Genomic DNA, 19,895 nt, shown 5'->3' with positions numbered 1-19,895 from the left:
GCGGCGCGCGTCAGCCCAGCTGGGCGCGAGAGGCCAAAGTGGCCGGGTGGCGGCAGCGGGTGCCCAACTTGCAGGCTTCAGTCCCCTGCCCCCATCGAGCGCCCTCCCGCCGAGCCCCCGCGGACCCGCCCCCCCGGGCTCGCTCCGGGCGGGGCGCGAACCCGCAGCCCGCGCGGCCGCTCAACTTCGCAGGGCCCAGGCGGCAGCAGCAGCAGCAACAGCAGCAGCAGCGCGGTGGCCGAGAGTCAGCCTCCGCCGCAACCGGTGGCTCCGGCCTCTCCGGCTCTTCGCCTGCGGAGGCAACGCCGCCGACCCCCTGCGCGGATCTGGTTTGCGTCCTGAGGCCGCTCGGCAGGTCCGTGACCGTTTCGTTTTCTCTTCCCAAGTCTTGTTTTGTTCGCTGTAAAGACGGCCAGAGGGACGAGCCCTGTGTCCTGGGAAGCAAGGCCTGCTCTTTGCGGAGCAGAAAAGCCTTGTGAGACCAGAAATAAATTCCCGCGGAAAGGATATACGTCGTGTTAAGTCCCCCACCGCCCTGCGAATGCCAGCTGTTCGAGTGGGGTCTCAAAGTAAGCTGTCAAAGCCAGGTTGTCTTTAGAGCTTGCCTTGCAGTGGGGTGGGACGCTCCTGTCTCAAGTAGGGCTTTTTTACTTGGTGGGCGCGCTTCCCCGCGGGTCACTCAAAGCAGTTACTGGCCCCAAGTGGTGTCTTGTGATTCCTGTATTTACCAAAAAGATCTGAAGGAAGTAGAATGGATTTTGTCAATGTCTTCGTATGGCCTCTCCTGAACCATGATTTTTAAGATGTCATACTTTATTTTATCTGAAGCAAAATGAATGCTTCGAGCATGTAACTGTTGTTGTGTCAGCTGTCTAGATGGGGTGGAGGAAGATGAACGTGTTTTCATAAGTACACATTGGGGCCTGTTAACTCTTAGCAAATGTTGAACTCTTCTAGGCCACAGGTAGATTCAGAGTTCAGATTTGTTTGCAGTGTCAGGAACAAAACAACCAGTTGGAACTAGAGGGACCTGAGAGAAGGAAACAGTTGTGTTATAACGTTAGTACGTTGCCATTGACGAGCCGCCTTATCTTGGGGTAGATGTCTTATCCAGTGTGGTTTTTGATTTTCCTTATTATTTGCAAAAGTGGGATAAGTAGATCACCATTCTTTCGGTTCTAAAATTTGGAGACTTAAAATGAAATTAGAAAAATAAGTTTTGAAAGGTTCTGTCTACATAAAGTTACTCACAATATGTGTCTTTATAAAAATAGATGGGGAAAACCATCTTGTTAGCTAAATCCAGAATCATTCTGTGAACTTTATTCGAACACAGACTTTTAAAGAAGGCATTTCAATATACTTAAGAAATTACACCTTTCAAAGTTTAACAGTGAAATCCGAAGTTTTACATATGCATATGTCTTGATGGCCGTATACACATTAAGGTACAGAGCATTTCCAGCCCTCCCCACCAAGAGGTTCCTCTAATTGAGTAAACATCTGCCCTTTTCCCAAGACGGCCACCAGTCTGACCTCTAACATAACCAATGAATTTTGCCTCCAAGCAGGACCTTTAAGAATGAGAAAGGGGCAGTATTAAGTATCGAAGGATAGCAGGTACTTGACCTCAGAGATGTCATTTTAGTCCTGATGCTGTGTTTTTGTACCAGTGTAGGGTTCCATTATCTACAGGGTTTTAAGCTTCCGACCTTTAAGCTTTGTGGTCAGAAGGCTGTTTTTTACTGAGTAGTTTTTGCTGTGTTAGGATCGTGATTTCTGGGAGTCTTTATGTTTATAGTCGAGGTTATATTATTATATCATTACCCACTTTGGGATACAGATATATTTATAGAGAATAGGTTTGAAGGAAGAATTATGAATTTTCTGAACTATTTAAAGGTGGTAGTAGATGAATTAATTCCGTTAAGTGTAGAATTTGCAATGAAAATTGATTTTTTTTGTTAAGTCCAGTGAATTAATAATATGGTTGTAATGCTTTAACTACCTTTAAATGACAGGAGTTAACTTGATTTATGCATATAGGATGTACTCCTGGTTTATCAACTCATTAAAAGTCTAACAGTAAAAGTAAGAACAAAATATGAATAAAAATTATGTCAGCTGCAGCTTTTATAAAGTCCAAAGTGCTTTAACTAAAGCCACTTTTTGTATTAGGACCCTAGCCAAAAAGTTGAGTGTTAAATATCCACTGGGAGTAAATGCTGCAATAATTTGCTAGTATCTCCCAAATATTTTTTAATGTATTCATGTGCCCTTTGTTTCTACTGCTAAAGGAGACAGGTAGGTTCTAAGTGAATGCTTATCTTGTTAGCTTCTAGCAAACTCCTAGGTTTTTTGTTTTTTGACTGCAAAGACATCTGTGTGAGAGAAAGTTGGAATGGTTTACTACCCATGTTAGAGATTTATGTAGACTACTTCACAAAGGTCAAAGGTTGGTTTTTTTTCCTGTCTAATCAGCATGTTGATGGGCCAACAACTAATTTAAATTTGGTCATTCCATTCAAAGTTTACAGCTTAAAGAACTAATAGAATACATGATGATTCAGCCACCATCGATGAACTGCTTGAGTTTTCTGAGGCCTTTTTTTTTTTCCTTTTGAATTCTTAAACTGCTGAATCTTTGGGATGCAATTGAGGGCATATATAAGAAACAGAAAATGCAAAAGGGGCTTTCTTCTCTTTAATTGTTTCTTTGGGAACCATGGTTTTCCCCTTTAAAAATGCTTTGCCATGTATGTGCTCACAAATATACATACAGAGATTTTAAATAAATAAATGTTAAAAATAAAGCTTTGGTAGCCAGGCATCATGATATAGGCCTGAAGTGCCATCATTTAGGAAACAGAAGGATTAGGAATTCAAAGCCATCCTGTGCTACACAGGATGAGTTTTAGGCTATCATGGGCTACATGAGAGTTTCTTTGACTCAAAAAAACAAATCCAAACTATACAAAACCAAACCATCACCAAAGTGCAAATATCTTCCTTGCCTGCACATTTGTAGGGTGGGCTTTGTCATAGTGATAACTAGAATGAGCTTAGCTTTAGATGTAGTAGAAGATGTCATTTGAATTTAATGTCTAGGCAGGCGGTGGTGACGCATACCTTTAATCCCAGCACTTGGGAGGCAGAGGCAGGCGGATTTCTGAGTTTGAGGCCAGCCTGGTCTACAGAGTGAGTTCCAGGACAGCCAGGGCTACACAGAGAAACCCTGTCTCGAAAAACAAAAACAAACAAACAAACAAACAAATCTAATGTCTATAGAAAAGATGAACAAATCAAACTTTATTGACCTTAGGTTATAGTCACATTAAGTGACAACTACAGAATATTATTTATACAGGAATCTGAATGCTAAATATTATATTAAATTTTCCATTTTAAAAATTTAAACAGACTTTGTGGCATTATTTGGCTGATAGTTAATATTTTATAGCAATTTCAGTGAAATTATAAAAATGTACCTGGTAAATGGTGCAGATTTGCTATGGCAGAGTGTTTTCCTTTTTTTTTTTTTTTTTTTTTTCCTTTTCGAGACAGGGTTTCTCTGTGTAGCCCTGGCTGTCCTGGAACTCACTCTGTAGACCAGGCTGGCCTCGAACTCAGAAATCCGCCTGCCTCTGCCTCCCAAGTGCTGGGATTAAAGGCGTGCGCCACCACCGCCCAGCGAGTGTTTTCCTTTTTATGAATACAATTTGTATCTAATTTGGGTATTTTTGTATTTGAAAACAGTTTTTCTTTATACTTGGTTGTTAAGCTAGGGGCAAGTGTCTGGGGGTTTTGGTTACCCAAGTTTTTAGCCATTAGACTTTAGGGAGTGGGGTTTTGTTAGGCTACTGTTATATTTCAAGTGATACCAGCCCCACTGGAAAATGATTTACAAACAGAAAAGATGTAGTTAGGTTGTTGAAAATTCATGTTTAAAGTTTTCAAAAGTGAGGGTAAGGAGAATTAAAAACAACTTATTAAAGAAAAAATGTAGACTTTCCTGCAAGTTTTCTGCTGGATGGTGGTGACTCATTCCTTTAATCCAAGGACTTAGGAGGCAGAGGCAGGTCTCTAAGTTTGAGACCAGCTTGGTTTACAGATTGAATTCCAAGGCTACACATAGAAAACCTGCCTTGGGATGAGAGAGAGAGAAAAAAAAAAGAAACAAAGAAAAAAATTTCTTTTCATTAAAGTTGTTTTTTTTGTTTGTTTGTTGCTTGGGTTTTTTGGGGTGGGTATAACTGGGCATGTGTGGAGGTCAGATGACTAATTTTTAAGTTTGTTTACTTGTTCCATTTTGGGTTTTTGTCTTTAAATTTATTTATTTGATTTTACATAGATGACTGTTTTAGTTGCATATAGGTATGTGCACCACCTGAATGCTTGGTGCCAGTAGAGGTCAGGAAAGGTGATCCGATTTCTGAGACTGAAGTTATAGATGGTTGTGAGCCACTGTGTGAGCTCTGGGAACTGAGCCCCTGTCTTGGTCTTGTGTCAAGAATAGCTAGTGGTCTTAACTGCTGAGCCATTATCTCTCCAGTCCTTTCTGCCTTGTGTTTTGAGGCAGGATGTCTTGTTTCTGCTGCTGCAGTGCACATTGACTCTTGTTTCTGCCTTCCATTTCACCACAGAACCTCCAGGATTATAGATACATCCCCCCTCCCAGCCACTTAAAGAATCTTTAAAATAAAATTAAAAATTTTATTTTATTATGTGTTTTACCTGCATGTATGTTCATGAGCAGCATGTATGCCTAGTACCCTTGGGGTCCACAAAAGGATGTCAGATGAGTTATAGACAGTTGTGGGGTGCCATGTGGGTTCTGACAATTGAATCTGGGTCCTTTGGAAGAACACCCAGTGTTCTAAACTTCTGAGGCATCTCTTCATCTCATGAATCTGGCTTTTTAACCAACTGAGCCATTTTGTCAGCCCACTGCAGAAGTTCTAACAAGAGTCTTAAAAAAAAAAGACCTTCTTTAAATATCACCTGATCCCAAAGACCTAATCCTTCCCATAAAGCAGATATTCTTTACCCATTCTATCTACCCTAAAACAGTTTAGTAACTAACCTCTTTCTGTATACTAAAAAAAAAAACATTAAAAAGCACTCAACACATGCAGTACTGTACATAGTGTTAGAAATGCTACTAGTCCCTGCACAGTGTACTGATAATGGGAAGTACCTGAGGATTTGTATATAATTATTCTTCTAGTCTTTTTTGTTCAAAGGATGCTTATAAAAACCATATTCAGGCTAGTCCTGGAGGCATTGCCCTGCCATCCCAGCACTGTTTGCCCAGGCAAGAGGATTGTGAATTCAAGATCAATCTAAGGCAACCCTGTCCTAGTAAAAACCAAACATGCACCCAGAGGGCGGAGAATTAGGCCCTATCTAAGGACATACATACTTAGGTCTTAAGCCAGTTTTTTTAAAAAATAATTTTAACATAAAGTATCTTTATATGAAAGGGATGTTATTTTAATGCCAGCAGTTGGTAGTTATGCTGACATTCTTGTTTTCTCTTGATAAGAGGCGTTGACCAGACTCTTGGATGAGGGGCTCCTTTCCCTTTTCATTTGTAGAGTTTCCTTGTCTTTCTATCTTGCCTTAATGAGATCTAACAGTTGTATTTATAGCTGTAAAATGCAATAGAACATATTATTGTTAAAGAAAAAATGACCAGTCTTTTCAGTGGGATGTGGTAATTACTGTAACCACGGACTTTTCCACTTGTGCCCAAGTTCCCTAAAATGACTGAGACTTCTCATATCTGAATAAGTGCCTAGGCCAGTTGCTTTGGATCATTTCTGTCAGCTCATGACTCAGTTATCCTTTTAAAACAAGTCTAAACCATGCCATGTCACTAGTTATCTCTCCTTCAGTTTTATGGAACCATCTTTCAAAGAGTTTGGGCAAATCCTTGCTGCACCTGATTCTATCCCAGAGTTCCTTTCTCTGCTAGAACTCCCACCTCTTTTTTCTTGCCTCAGTTCATTGGCCAATCATTTTTACTCGATAGGTGATGTTTCCATTCAATACAAGAGATTCTTTCTGTATATCCCCCCTTTAGTCCAGTCTTTTTAGTCCAAGGCTCTTTCTCTTTCAGTAATAAACTGTAAACAGTAATAACAATTATGAAAACTATCAGGTGAGATTACATTCACATTGAGCAGTCCGTATGTATATGCCAATCTTGAAGAAGGTATTCTATTATCTATCCCATCTTGGCGAGTTGAGAGTTCTGTACCTAAATCAATTTTTATCACAACTTTCATTACCAACCTAAAAGCATCTTAGACCTTAAAACATTTTCCTAAAACCTAAACAACTTAAGCTTAATTGTAGGACTATAACTAACTATATAGTCTTCAACCCTATCAGAGACCCGAGAAGAAATAAATATTACCTGAGTATGCAGGGAGTGCAGGCAGCAGCTTCCAAAGCTATAGATATGACAAAGCTGACTGCCTGGACAGTCCTCCAAAATTTCTCTGTATCGTTGGAGCATCATCTTTAAGCCTTCTGGCCCAGAATGTCTGACAGACTTTTTTGTGAAGCAGGGCATATGAAGGACTGCTTACCTTGTCTTGGCAAAGCTTAGCAGTTGACTTCTCTGCATCTTGTTTGTACAGTTTGTACGGCATTCTGTCTGCAGCTGCAGCAAGGGTAGTTTCTTGCCTAAGTGGCTAGTTTGTCACATATTTGAGGCAAACTCCATATGGAGGTTCTTTGATGCTTGTCATCTTTGAACTAGAATAGAGGTGCAGCCAGGAGCAGACTTTTCTCATTGCCAAAATAGGCCTTTTATTAATAAAACATCGTTAAATATAATACTATGTAGCTCTGAGGTTTTTGAAGACCGTTTATCTATAGTATATCTGAATAGGCCAATATTGCTTGTTTCTAGCTATTTACTATCTGTTCAACCTTGGAAACATTTCTTTTTTTTTTTAATAATTTATTTATTTTTTCTCAAATCGTAATTCATTCACACAGGGGTTATAAACACAGAAAGGCAGGATGTAGGGAAGGGGATGACACTGGAGTGTGGGTTTTCAGGGGGAATACAGATATCTTCAGAACCGGGTATCAGCTGGGTGAAGGTTCAGGGGACAGGTCACTATGACTCTGCCTATAACTCGATTGTCCTTATCTAAGTTGGTATTGTCTGCCAAGGCTACCTATTTACAAGGTCTATGACTACTCAGGCTGGTAAATTTCCACAAAAGCTGCCTGTTGACATTAGCTTATAGCCATCTGTTTCAATGTTTTTCCACAGAGACCCAAGACTTGGTGTTAGTATACATGTATGACAGGCCTATTGCTGATTTTAGGCCTATGGCTGATTTTAGGCCTATGGCTGATTTTAGGCCTTCAGTGTGTAATCAGGGCTGCCCCTGACATCTTCTCCCTTCTCTAAGTATAGAAGGGCTGTGGCAAATCTAATCTTGTGAAGGCGGGGATAGAGGCCTGACCTCCAGTACTTGAAGGGGACCTTGTAATGGCTCCAGTCCTCCTGTCGTTGGGAAACAGACTTCTATATTTAACTAGACTACTATCTAATATGATCATCAGTTTGTCTGTTTGATTACCAACTTGCAGTTTTTAATTATCCTAAACAAGTTTGCAATAGCAGCATTCAAAGACTAGAACTTCACATTATATAGGTACAATACCTTAAAGAAGAGTTAAACACACGCATAGTGTATTGTAGCAAAATAGAACCCTAAATCTGTATTAATATACAAAGACCATACCAATGTAAAAATATTTGTCTTGTTGATGTTCTTTGTTCTAAAAGTAGGTTCAATAACCTACCCTTTCATCCTATTCTTCCTATATCCCCTCTTTTTCTTTTCATCCTTTTATCCCTCCTTCCCCATAACACTAGATAGGAGGGAAAGAAATCTCTAAATTTAACCTTCCTTATTTTGTTTCCTCCCCTGTCCAAGACCATAACAACTTGCAAACAACCCCCCTGCCCCCCTATAATGATGATAAACCATGGAACAACCAAAAACTCTCCATCCCACCTTTTGGGAAGGAGGTGTCATTCTCTTAAAATTGCTTCCTGTTGATTTGGGGCATCGTTTTCCTTTGACTCCAGCCCCCTTAAACATGGGGATATTGGTCAGTCTTAAGAATGCTAGCTGTAGCATTTGCTGTCCAGTCTCTGCTCACTGAGAAAGTTCAGGGGTTAACTGAAATCCTGACATAAACAGTCTGTGATGCTGGATGATCTAGGCTAGCCTATTTGAAATTGTCCCAGGCTGGGCGGTGGTGGCGCATGCCTTTAATCCTAGCACTTGGGAGGCAGAGGCAGGCGGATTTCTGAGTTCGAGAGTTCAAGGCTAGCCTGGTCTACAGAGTGAGTTCCAGGACAGCCAGGGCTACACAGAGAAACCCTGTCTCGAAAAACCAAAAAAAAAAAAAAAAAAAAAAAAGAAATTGTCCCAGATGTAAATTTTTGAGAAAACAGCACAGAGGCAGTCTAAGGTAGGATCAAGCAGGAAGATGGAATAAATATGTCTGAATGTCTCAGCATCTCAGAGGGTACATCTTGTTAGGGCTGCCTTGACTTCATTGGTGTCTGTAAACATAAAACTTTCACAGGTATTGTACATTTCTGCACTAGCATGTATTATGGAATGTGCAATGTGCACAAATCATTTAAAGATTTTCTGCTCTCTGTCCTAGCAGGTCTTTTTTTTTAAAGTTAGTTTGGATTGTATAACCAATACATTTCTATCTATGCCATTTGAAGGGATGGCATGATAAGTCCTGTGGATTCTGTAGCCAACAAGATTTATTAGCTATGTATAGCTGAAGTCCTGTCTGGAGACATTTTCATGACTCAGCTAGTCTCAGAGCTGTTCCCATGTAGGGAGTCAGGGATACAAGTCACCTGCCTTATTGGTCTTCATGATTTCTTCCTTCCTGGGTGCAGTCAGGATCTTCAGAGGGTCTCCTCCATGAAATACAATTTTTATTGATTTGGATGGAATCCACAGCTTTTTTTTCCCCTATGAATACAGATGTACAGCCTCTACCCCAGCATAACACATTTCCTTCCCTCCTTTTTGAAGTTAGGACATCCTAGATATAAACAGGCTGATTTAGTTTAGTTTTTATTTTCATAATCCAGTATCTCTCAACAGCTGTGTTATCTGTTTCATTAACACTTAAAAATTTTAAAGTCAATAAAGCATTATTTAATCTATCTCTGGGAGATTCCATATCCCCTTTCTATTAAATGATAATTTCCTTTAAAGTACGATTAGATCTCTCCATAATTGCTTGACCTGTATTATTGTAAGATAAATCTATAACATTTTATGCCATAACATCTAAATAATTGTTTTATTCTAATGGATACTTATGTTGAAGCAGTATCAGTTTTAATCTATAAACACATCTCCAAGAAAGCCATCATCTCTGATAAATGTTATCTCAGAATAATTCTTTTCAGAATTTAAAGCAGAGCCTCTTAGAATTCTGAACCTATATCAGTTATATATACCAACACATGTACATATTTAAACATCTTAAACTCTTTCTAATAAGCTATTGTATGACATGGCTCTAAGGTAGCATCATTAAGCAGAATCTGTGTTCTTAACTTAGCATATTGCGTCTCTATGGCTTGACATTCTAATTCCTCAAGCGTTTGTGGATTTTTCTCATCTGCAACTACTTTTCTGATGTTGCTGTAGGTTCCAGATTGGATTCTTTTGAAGATTCTTTATTCTGATTTGAATAATCCTCTAACCTCTGGTTTATGGACTCAAATCTAGCATTCCAAATCTTTCAGTCTTTTCTTTCTCTAAGTCTGCTTTATTCTGTTCTTTCTTAAAGAGAATACTACAACTACAATCATTATTGAACATATAATTATTTGGATGCTGATAATCAGAACAAAATTATACAGGGTCTAAGTGTACTCTATTGTTCTTTTTTTCTCCATTTTAAACATAAACAATATTTTCTTCTTAGTCTCTAACTCTGCTTAAGGAATTCCCAAGTATCTTACCAAGTCTGTTGACTTTTCAGCTTTTCCCACAATTTTCACTTGTCTGTAGCTGGCTTCTCTCTGCTGCACAGCTAACATGTCAGGAAGGCTGCTGGCTGCCGGCTCCTGGCTCTGACCTACTCAAGTCAGTACTTCTCAGCACTACTCTGGGCAGTTGTAGGCTTTTCCAACATGGACCTGAATTGGATGGGCTAGTTCTCTCTAATGGGCTTTTCGACTTTTCTCTGGAACCATGAATGCTATGCTTGGGAGAAGCCTCAGCTACTGTGCTCTCAGGCTCTCATTTGAGAGAAACCACAGAGCAGCTGTCTCTGAATTAGTTCATGGGCCTTGCTTCTGCCGGCTTTGCTGAAAAGTGGTGGTCTCTCTTAAAGGAGCTACACTTGTGAGATGCACTAGGCTTAGGTTCCCTAATCTATCTAGGAACCTGCTGTTTCCGGGGAGTGCTTATGCATGCCTTCCACCTGGAACATTTTAGGCTCTAAGCCTGGTTCTTTCTAAGTTTGAATTTTATGCTTTTCCATCTGCACCCAAGTTCCCTGAAACTCAGACATAATATAATGTAATATAATATAATGTAATATAATGTAATATAAATGAATGTCATATATAAAATTATATGAAGTATATAGACTTATATATGAATATATGAGTAAATAAATATAAGTGTGTATAGATACACACACACACATATATATATGTATATATGTATATATGAATAAATGCCTAGGCCAATAACTTTGGCTCATTTTTGCTGGCTCATAACTCAGTTACCTCATTTAAACTAGTCTAGATCATGCTACATGGCTAATTACCTCTTCTTCAGTTTTATGCGATCTTCTTTCTCAGAATTCAGGGCGAATCCTTGTCACTCTTGACTATTTCCCAGAAATCCTCTTTCAGTTGGAACTCCCACTTCCTATTTCTTGCCTCTGCTCTTTGGCTAATCAGCTTTTAATTGACAGGTGATGCTTCCATTCAGTACAAGAGATTCTCTCGCCCGGCAGTGGTGGCGCACGCCTTTAATCCCAGCACTTGGGAGGCAGAGGCAGGAGGATTTCTGAGTTCGAGGCCAGCCTGGTCTACTGAGTGAGTTCCAGGACAGCCTGGGCTACATGGAGAAACCCTGTCTCAAAAAACCAAAAAAAAAAAAAAAAAAAAAAAAGAAAAAAGAAAAAAGAGATTCTCTCAAGACATTCTCCCTACAAATTAGTTAAATTTTAATAAGAGACACAAAATAAAAATGATGTAAGTGGAAAGTCAAGATATTATAGAAGAAATCTTTAATCCTTGTATATTTAGTAATTATAAATCAACTAAAATAAATTCAGGTTCAGAGGCTGGGTGTAGTGGTTTATGCCTTTAATCTCTCAGCACTTGGGAGGCTGAGGTAGGTGGACCTCTGCGAGTTGAAGGCCAGCCTGATCTATAGAGTGAGTTCTAGGATAACCAGAACTACATAATAGACAGACTTTGTAAAAAACAAAAACAAAAACCCCACAGAACAATAAACACAAGTTCAGTATAATCTCGGATTAACTAAATAAAGATAAAATTTATTTAAAAACACAACAAAAAGTCTCAAACTTAATTAAATTCTCTTTGTCTTTAAGTGATCTTTCAGGACTCTTTTCTTTGGTTTTCAAGACAAGGTTTCTCTGTGTAGCTCTGGCTATCTTGTCAGGTCTCAGATCTCTCTCTGTCTCTGTCTGTCTGTCTCTGTCTGTCTCTGCCTCTGTCTCTCTCTGTGTCTCTTTGTCTCTGTCTCTCTGTCTCTCTCTCTGTCCCTCTCTGTCTCTTTGTCTCTTGTCTCTCTGTCTCGCTCTGTTTCTGTCTGTCTCTCTCTGTCTCTCTGTCTCTCTCTGTCTCTCTCTCTCTCTCTCTGTCTCTCTGTCTCTCTCTCTCTGTCTCTCTCTCTCTGTCTCTCTGTCTCTCTCTGTCTCTGTCTCTGTCTCTCTCTCTCTCTCTCTCTGTGTGTGTGTGCGTGCCCAAATTGTGTGTTATATGCACACAAACACAGTGCCTGAGGAGCCCAGAGTTGGGTTCCCTGGAGCTGGAGTTACAAGTAATTGGGAACCACCTCACATAAATGCCTGTACTCATTTTTAACCAGTGAGCCATTTTTTTAGCTGCTATTGTGTCAAATGATGTGAAATACTTCTTGAACTTTGTAGATTATCAGATATTTTAGTGAACTGAACATTGTGCAGAAAGTAGTAGCATTTCTGACATGGTGTACAGTATTGCATGTATTAGTTCCTTTTTCCCATTTTAGTTAGTATAGGAAGAAGATAATTACTAAGCTGATTTGGGGTAGATAGAGTATTTAAAGAGTATTTTGTGGGAAGGATTGGGTTTTGGAATGAGGTAATATTTAGTGTATTTTTTAAGATTTATTTTTATTATTTAAAATTTTTTTTGTGTGTGTATGTATGTATGTATGTATGTATGTATGTGAGGATATGCAGGTGCCCTCAGAATCCAGAGGTTTTGGATCCTCCTGGAGCTGGAATTAGAGGCGCTTGTGAGCTGCCTAGTGTAGGTAATGGGAGCTGAACTCATGTCTTTTGGAACAACTATATTAACCATTGAGCCATCTCTACAGTTCTCAGAGAGGGTCTTAGATGAGAAATGGAAAGTGGTTTGTTAGTAGTTGTATTAGTGTTTTCTAAAGGAACATAAATGAAAAGCATGAGAAAGTGTATGTGTGCATGTATCATATATACAAAAATACAAAAATTATATATATATACATATATACATAAATACACACATATATGAATGAAAGAGATTTATTAGAATTGCTATGGTCTGGATGGAACATGGTTTGTTAAAAGTTGTTTTTGTGTTTTCTAAACTGATAAGCATGAAAAGATGTGTGTGGATATATATCATATACAAAAGATGTGTATAAAATGTGTATATGTATATATATATGTATGTGTGTACATATGTGTATGTGTGTGTGTATATGTATGTGTGTGTATTGATATAGACACATAGATAAGAATTGATGGCTTTTAGTATGTGTTGAAATCCCAAAGTAGGCTCTAATAATCAAATACTGCCTCAACAGGAGGATGGACAGATTTGTAAGCTAGAGTGAGGGAAAGCAGGCAAAAGCAAAAGCTTTCTTGTTGTATGTCCTTTTATGTGTGCTGTTTCCAAAAGGTGTGGCCCAGATTTAGGTGAGTCTTCCCACCTCAAATGATCCAGTTAAGGAAATCTCTCAGTTAGGCATGGTGTTGCATGCCTTTGATCCCAGCACTCAGGAGGCAGAGGTAGGTAGATTTCTATGAATTTGAGGCCAGCCTATTCTACATAAGCAAGTCCAGAGATTTGTTACACAGAGACACTCTGTCTTGACGGACTTCCCTGTCCCCCCCATATAGGAAAATCTTCACAGGCATACCCAGCTGCAAGGGTTTTAGTTGATTCCAGATGTATTCAAGTTGACAGCCAAGATTAGCCATCATGGTAGTCAAGGTTACACACTTGGAATGACAACATAAGGTGAAATAAGTTTAGTAATTAGTTAAATAGTTCAAAAAGTTTTCTTGCTGATAACTATTTTTTTTGTTGTTGTTCAGTGTAAAGATACTTTAACAACAAATATTTTGCTTGGGGTCAAAATTAATATTTTTGTCCTCTGAGGAGTTAAAATATTTTCTTAAAAATTTATTTTATGTGCATGAGTATTTTGCCTGAATGAATGTATATGCACTACATGCCTGCCTGGTGCTGGAGAAAGAGAAGAGAATTTCAGAACTCCTGGAACTGGAATTAGGGATGGCTGTAAGCTATCATGTGGGTCCTAGGAATAGAAAGAGAGAGCCCTTTTTTTCTGTAAGAGTAGCAAGTGCTCTTAACTAATGAGCCATCTCTACAGCCTCTTCCCCTGCAACCCTAGGAGTTTTTGAAACACACACATACACAAATCTCTCTTGTTAAAAATAATGTATAACAGACTATAGCCATAATTTCAAGATACCATTTTGGTTGGCTTTTACTTATGTCTTTGTAAAATAACCATAGAATGATTAAATAACAGCCATACAGGTGCACATAACATATCCCTGCCTAGAGCATAAAAATAATTGAGGCACATTAAAAATTTTGTCATTTATGTGTATATTTCGTGCCCAAGTATATGTATATGCACCATGTACATGCAAGAGCCCACAGAGGCATTGATTCTCTCTAGACCTGTAGTTATAGGCAGATCTGAGCTGCCATGTGGATGCTGGGAACCAAGTTCAGCTCTTCTGCAAGAGCAGCAAATGCTTTTAATTGCTGAGCCATCTCTACAGTGCCAAGTGCATTTTTATTATTCTCCAAATAAAAAAAATTAGAGGTAAATGACTGGAATTTGATAACTTTAAACATTCTGAATGTATTGTTCAGTGCTACTTTAAATATGTTCATAATTTTATGCAGCTTTTGCCTCCATCTATCTCCTTATCTCTTAAAAGTGAACTAAAAGTGAAATGATAACACTTAATAGTGACTCCATTTCTCTCTCTCTCTCCCCTCCCCCCTCTGCTGTGGCACCACCACTGTGTTTTCTGCTTGTGATTTTGACAATTCTAGGTACTTTTTATAAGCAGAATCAATTGTATAGTAATTGGCCTCTTGTGGATACTGTTTTTCATTTACCATATTGTTCTCAAGGTTTATCCATGGTATAAAATACCAGAATTTTCTTTTAAAACAATGAAATGTTAAAAACACTATCACAGCAGGAATATAAATAGAGGTCTCAGAATTTTGTGTATTGGGACTGCTTATCTCCCTTGGGAAAACTGAGCAGAGTACAAGAGCCAACTGCTTTTTCTTTAGAAGCAGTTGAGACATACTTAGTTATGATATCAAGGTAGAAGATGGAATTTGCTAAAAAAAAAAAAAAAAAGCAAAGGTCCATAGGCCAGGGGTCTCATTGAGTTGGTTCAGTTGGTTCATAGAAAGTTATATTATAGTCACTGATGTTCCCAGTGTTGTCCTAAATTAAAGCCATGCTGTCCAGAACTATAAAATATAGTGTGTTAAAAGTTGCATATAGCTGAAGAGATCTGGTCTCCCAGGAGTGCTTACACACCTAAGGTCACAGGCTCACAGGTTCCTAGGAGGGACAAGCTACAGTCAGAGACAGCAAGACTAGCTAACACCAGAGATAAACAGATTTCAAGAGGCAAGTGCAAGAACATAAGCAACAGAAAGAAACCAAGGCTACTTGGCATCATCAGAACCCAGTTCTCCCACCACAGCAAGCCCTGGACACCCCAACACACCGGAAAGGCAAGACTCTGATTTAAAATCACATCTCATGATGATGATAGAGGACTTTAAGAAGGACATAAATAACTCCCTTAAAGAAATACAGGAGAACAAAGGTAAACAGCTAGAAGCCCTTAAAGAGGAAACACATAAATCCATTATAATCCTTAAAGAATTACAGGAAAACACAACCAAACAGGGGAAGGTATTGAACAAAACCATACAGGATCTAAAAATAAAAATAGAGGGCTGGAGAGAAGGCTCAGCAGTTAAGAGCACGCACACTGCTCTTCCCAAGGTACTGAGTTCAATTCCCAGCAACCACATGGTGGCTCACAACTATCTGTAATGGGATCTGATGCCCTTTTCTGGTGTGTCTGAAGAGAGCAATGGTGTACTCATACACATAAAAATGGAAATAGAAACAATAAAGAAATCACAAGGGGAGACAACTGTGGAGATTGAAAACCTAGGAAAGAGATCAGGAGTCATAGATGCAAGCATCACCAACAGAATACAAGAGATAGAAGAGAGAATCTCAGGTGAAGAAGATACCATAGAAAATATTGACACAACAGTCAAAGAAAATGAAAAATCCAAAAAGCTCCTAACCCAAGAAAACATCCAGGAAACCCAGGACACAATGAGAAGACTAAACCTAAGGATAATAGGTGTAGAAGAGAGTGAAGCTTCCCAACTCAAAGGGCCAGTAAATATCTTCAACAAAATTATAGAAGAAAACTCCCCTAACCTAAAGAAAGAGATGCCCATAAACATACAAGAAGCCTACAGAACTCCAAATAGGTTGGACCAGAAAAGAAATTCCTCCCATCACATAATAGTCAAAACACCAAATGCACAAAACAAAGAAAGAATATTAAAAACAGTAAGGGAAAAAGGTCAAGTAACATATAAAGGCAGACCTATCAGAATTACACCAGACTTCTCACCAGACACTATAAAATCGAGAAGATCCTGGGCAGATATCATACAGACCCTAAGAGAATACAAATGCTAGCCCAGGCTACTATACCCAGAAAAACTCTCAATTACCATAGATGGAGAAACCAAGATATCCCATGACAAAACCAAATTTAAACAATATCTTTCCTCAAATCCAGCCCTCAAAAAGATAATAGATGGAAAACTTTAACACAGGGAGGGAAACTACACCTTAGAAAAAGCAATAAAGTAATCTTCTTTCAACAAACCTAAAAGAAGATAGCCACACAAACATAATTCCATCTCTAACAACAAAAATAACAGGAAGCTACAATCATTGGTCCTTAATATCTCTTAACATCAGTGGACTCAATTCCCCAATAAAAAGATATATACTAACAGACTGGATATGTAAACAGGACCCAGCATTTTGCTGCATACAGGAAATGCACCTCAGTGTCAAAGACAGACACTACCTCTGAGTAAAGGGGTGGAAAGCAATTTTCCAAGGAAATGATCCCAAGAAACAAGCTGGAGTAGCCTATTCTAATATCAAATAAAATTGACTTTCAACCAAAAGTTATTTTACAAAAAAGATACTTCATACTCATCAAAGGAAAAATCTACCAAGAAGAACTCTTAATTCTGAACATCATTGCTCCAAGTACAAGGGCACCCACATTCATAAAAGAAACTTTACTAAAGCTCAAAGCACACATTGTACCTCACACAATAATAGTGGGAGACTTCAACACTCCTCTCTCATCAGTGGACAGATCATGGAAACAGAAACTAAACAGAGACACAGTGAAACTAACAGAAGTTACGGACCAAATGGATTTAACAGATATCTATAGAACACTTCATCCTAAAACAAAAAAATATACCTTCTTCTCAGCACCTCATGGTACCTTCTCCAAAACTGACCATATAATCGGTCACAAAATAGGCCTCAACAGATACAAGAAGATTGAAATAATCCCATGCATCCTATCAGATCACCACAGACTAAGGCTGGTCTTCAACAACAACAACAACAACAACAACAAAACAATCAACAGAAAGCCCATATACACATGGAAGCTGAACAATGCCCTACTCAATGATAACTTGGTCAGGGAAGAAATAAAGAAAGAAATGAAAGACTTTTTAGAATTTAATAAAAATTAAGGGACAACATACCTAAACTTATGGGACACAATGAAAGCAGTGCTAAGAGGAAAACTCATAGCTCTGAGTGTCTCAAAAAAGAAACTGGAGAGAGCATACACTAGCAGCTTAACAGCACACCTGAAAGCTCTAGAACAAAAAGAAGCAAATATACCCAAGAGGGGTAGATGGCGGGAAATAATCAAACTCAGGGCTGAAATCAACCAAGTAGAAACAAAGAGAACTATACAAAGAATCAACAAGGCCAGGAGCTGGTTCTTTGAGAAAATCAACAAGATAGATAAACCCTTAGCCAAACTAACCAGAGGGCACAGAGACAGTATCCAAATTAACAAAATCAGAAATGAAAAGGGAGACATAACAACAGAAACTGAGGAAATTAAAAAAAAAAACCCATCAGATTCTACTACAAAAGCCTATACTCAACAAATCTGGAAAATCTGGATGAAATGGACAATTTCCTAGGCAGATACCAAATATCAAAGTTAAATCAGGATCAGATAAACCATCTAAACAGTCCCATAACCCCTAAGAAATAGAAGCAGTCATTAAAAGTCTCCCAACCAAAAAAAGCCCAGGACCAGATGGGTTTAGTGCAGAATTCTATCAGACCTTCAGAGAAGACATACCAATACTCTTCAAACGATTCCACAAAATAGAAACAGAAGGAACACTACCCAGTTCTTTCTGTGAAGCCACAATTATGCTGATACCAAAACCACACAAAGACCCAACAAAGAAAGAGAACTTCAGACCAATTTCCCTTATGAATGCAAAAATAGTCAATAAAATTCTTGCAAACCAAATCCAAGAACACATCAAAATGATCATTCACCAGGATCAAGTAGGCTTCATCCCAAGGATGCAGGAATGTAGGATTTCAATATACGGAAATCCATCAACATAATCCACTACATAAACAAACTCAAAGGAAAAAAAACCTCATATGATCATCTCATTAGATGCTGAAAAAGCATTTGACAAAATTCAACATCCCTTCATGCTAAAAGTCTCGGAAAGATGAGGAATTCAAGGCCCATACCTAAACAAAGTAACAGCAATATACAGCAAGCTAGTAGCCAACATCAAACTAAATGGAGAGAAACTTGAAGCAATCCCACTAAAATCAGGGACAAGACAAGGCTACCCACTCTCTCCCTATCTATTCAATATAGTACCAGGTAGAGCAATTAGACAACAAAAGGAGGTCAAAGAGATACAGATTTGAAAGGAAGAAATCAAATTATCACTTTTTGCAGATGATATGATAGTATACTTAAGTGACCCCAAAAATTCCACCAGAGATCTCCTACAGCTGATAAACCACTTCAGCAAAGTGGCTGGATATAAAATTAACTCAATAAAATCAGTAGCCTTCCTATACTCAAAAGATAAGCAGGCTGAGAAAGAAATTAGGGAAACGACACCCGTCACAATAGTCACAAACAATATAAAATATCTTGGTGTGACTCTAACCAAGCAAGTGAAAGATCTGTACGACAAAAACTTCAAATCTCTGAAGAAATCAAAGAAGACCTCAGAAGATCTCCCATGTTCATGGATTGGCAGCATTAATATAGTAAAAATGGCCATCTTGCCAAAAGCAATCTACAGATCCATTGAATTCCCATCAAAATTCCAACTCAATTTTTCATAGAGATAGAAAGAGCAATTCTCAAATTCATTTGGAATAACAAAAAACCCAGGATAGTGAAAACTATTCTCAACAATAAAAGAACTTCTGCAGGAATCACTATCCCTGACATCAAGCTGTACTATAGAGCAATAGTGATAAAAACTGCATGGTATTGGTACAGAGACAGGCAGGAAGATCAATGGAATAGAATTGAAGACCCAGAAATGAACCCACATACCTTTGGTCACTAGATATTTGACAAAGAAGCTAAAACTATCCAGTGGTAAAAAGAGCATTTTCAACAAATGGTGCTGGTTCATCTGGTGGTCAACATGTAGAAGACTGCTAAATGATCCATTCTTATCTCCCTGTACAAAGCTCAAGTCCAAGTGGATAAAGGACCTCCACATAAAACCAGACACACTGAAACTAATAGAGGAGAAAATGGGCAAGAGCCTCAAACACATGGGCACAGGGGAGATTTTCCTGAACAGAACACCAATGGCTTATGCTCTAAGATCAAGAATTGACAAATGGGACCTCATAAAATTGCAAAGTTTCTGTAAGGCAAAGGACACTGTCAATGGGACAAAAAGCAACCAACAGATTGGGAAAAGATCTTTACCAATCCTACATCCGATGAAGGGCTAATATCCAATATATAAAAAAACTTAAGAAGTCAGACTCCAGAGAACCAAATAACCCTATTAAAACATGGGTAACAGAGCTAAACAGAGAATTCTCAACTGAGGAAACTTGAATGGCTGAGAAGCACCTAAAGAAATGTTCAACATCCTTAGTCATCAGGGAAATTCAAATCAAAATTAC

General features: G+C 38.6%; 1 protein-coding gene across 1 annotated transcript in view; it reads left to right on the top strand.

Annotated features, from left to right (window-relative positions):
• Sfmbt1 (Scm like with four mbt domains 1) overlaps positions 1-19,895 on the top strand; it is a 109,836-nt gene that overhangs the window by 712 nt on the left and 89,229 nt on the right. The window lies entirely within an intron of this gene.

The sequence above is a fragment of the Grammomys surdaster genome, unplaced genomic scaffold (assembly GCF_004785775.1).
Source record: "Grammomys surdaster isolate TR1022 unplaced genomic scaffold, NIH_TR_1.0 125669, whole genome shotgun sequence".
Taxonomy (NCBI): Eukaryota; Metazoa; Chordata; class Mammalia; order Rodentia; family Muridae; genus Grammomys; species Grammomys surdaster.
The sequence above is the reverse complement of the archived record's forward strand: the minus strand, read 5'-3'. Positions and strand labels throughout refer to the sequence as shown.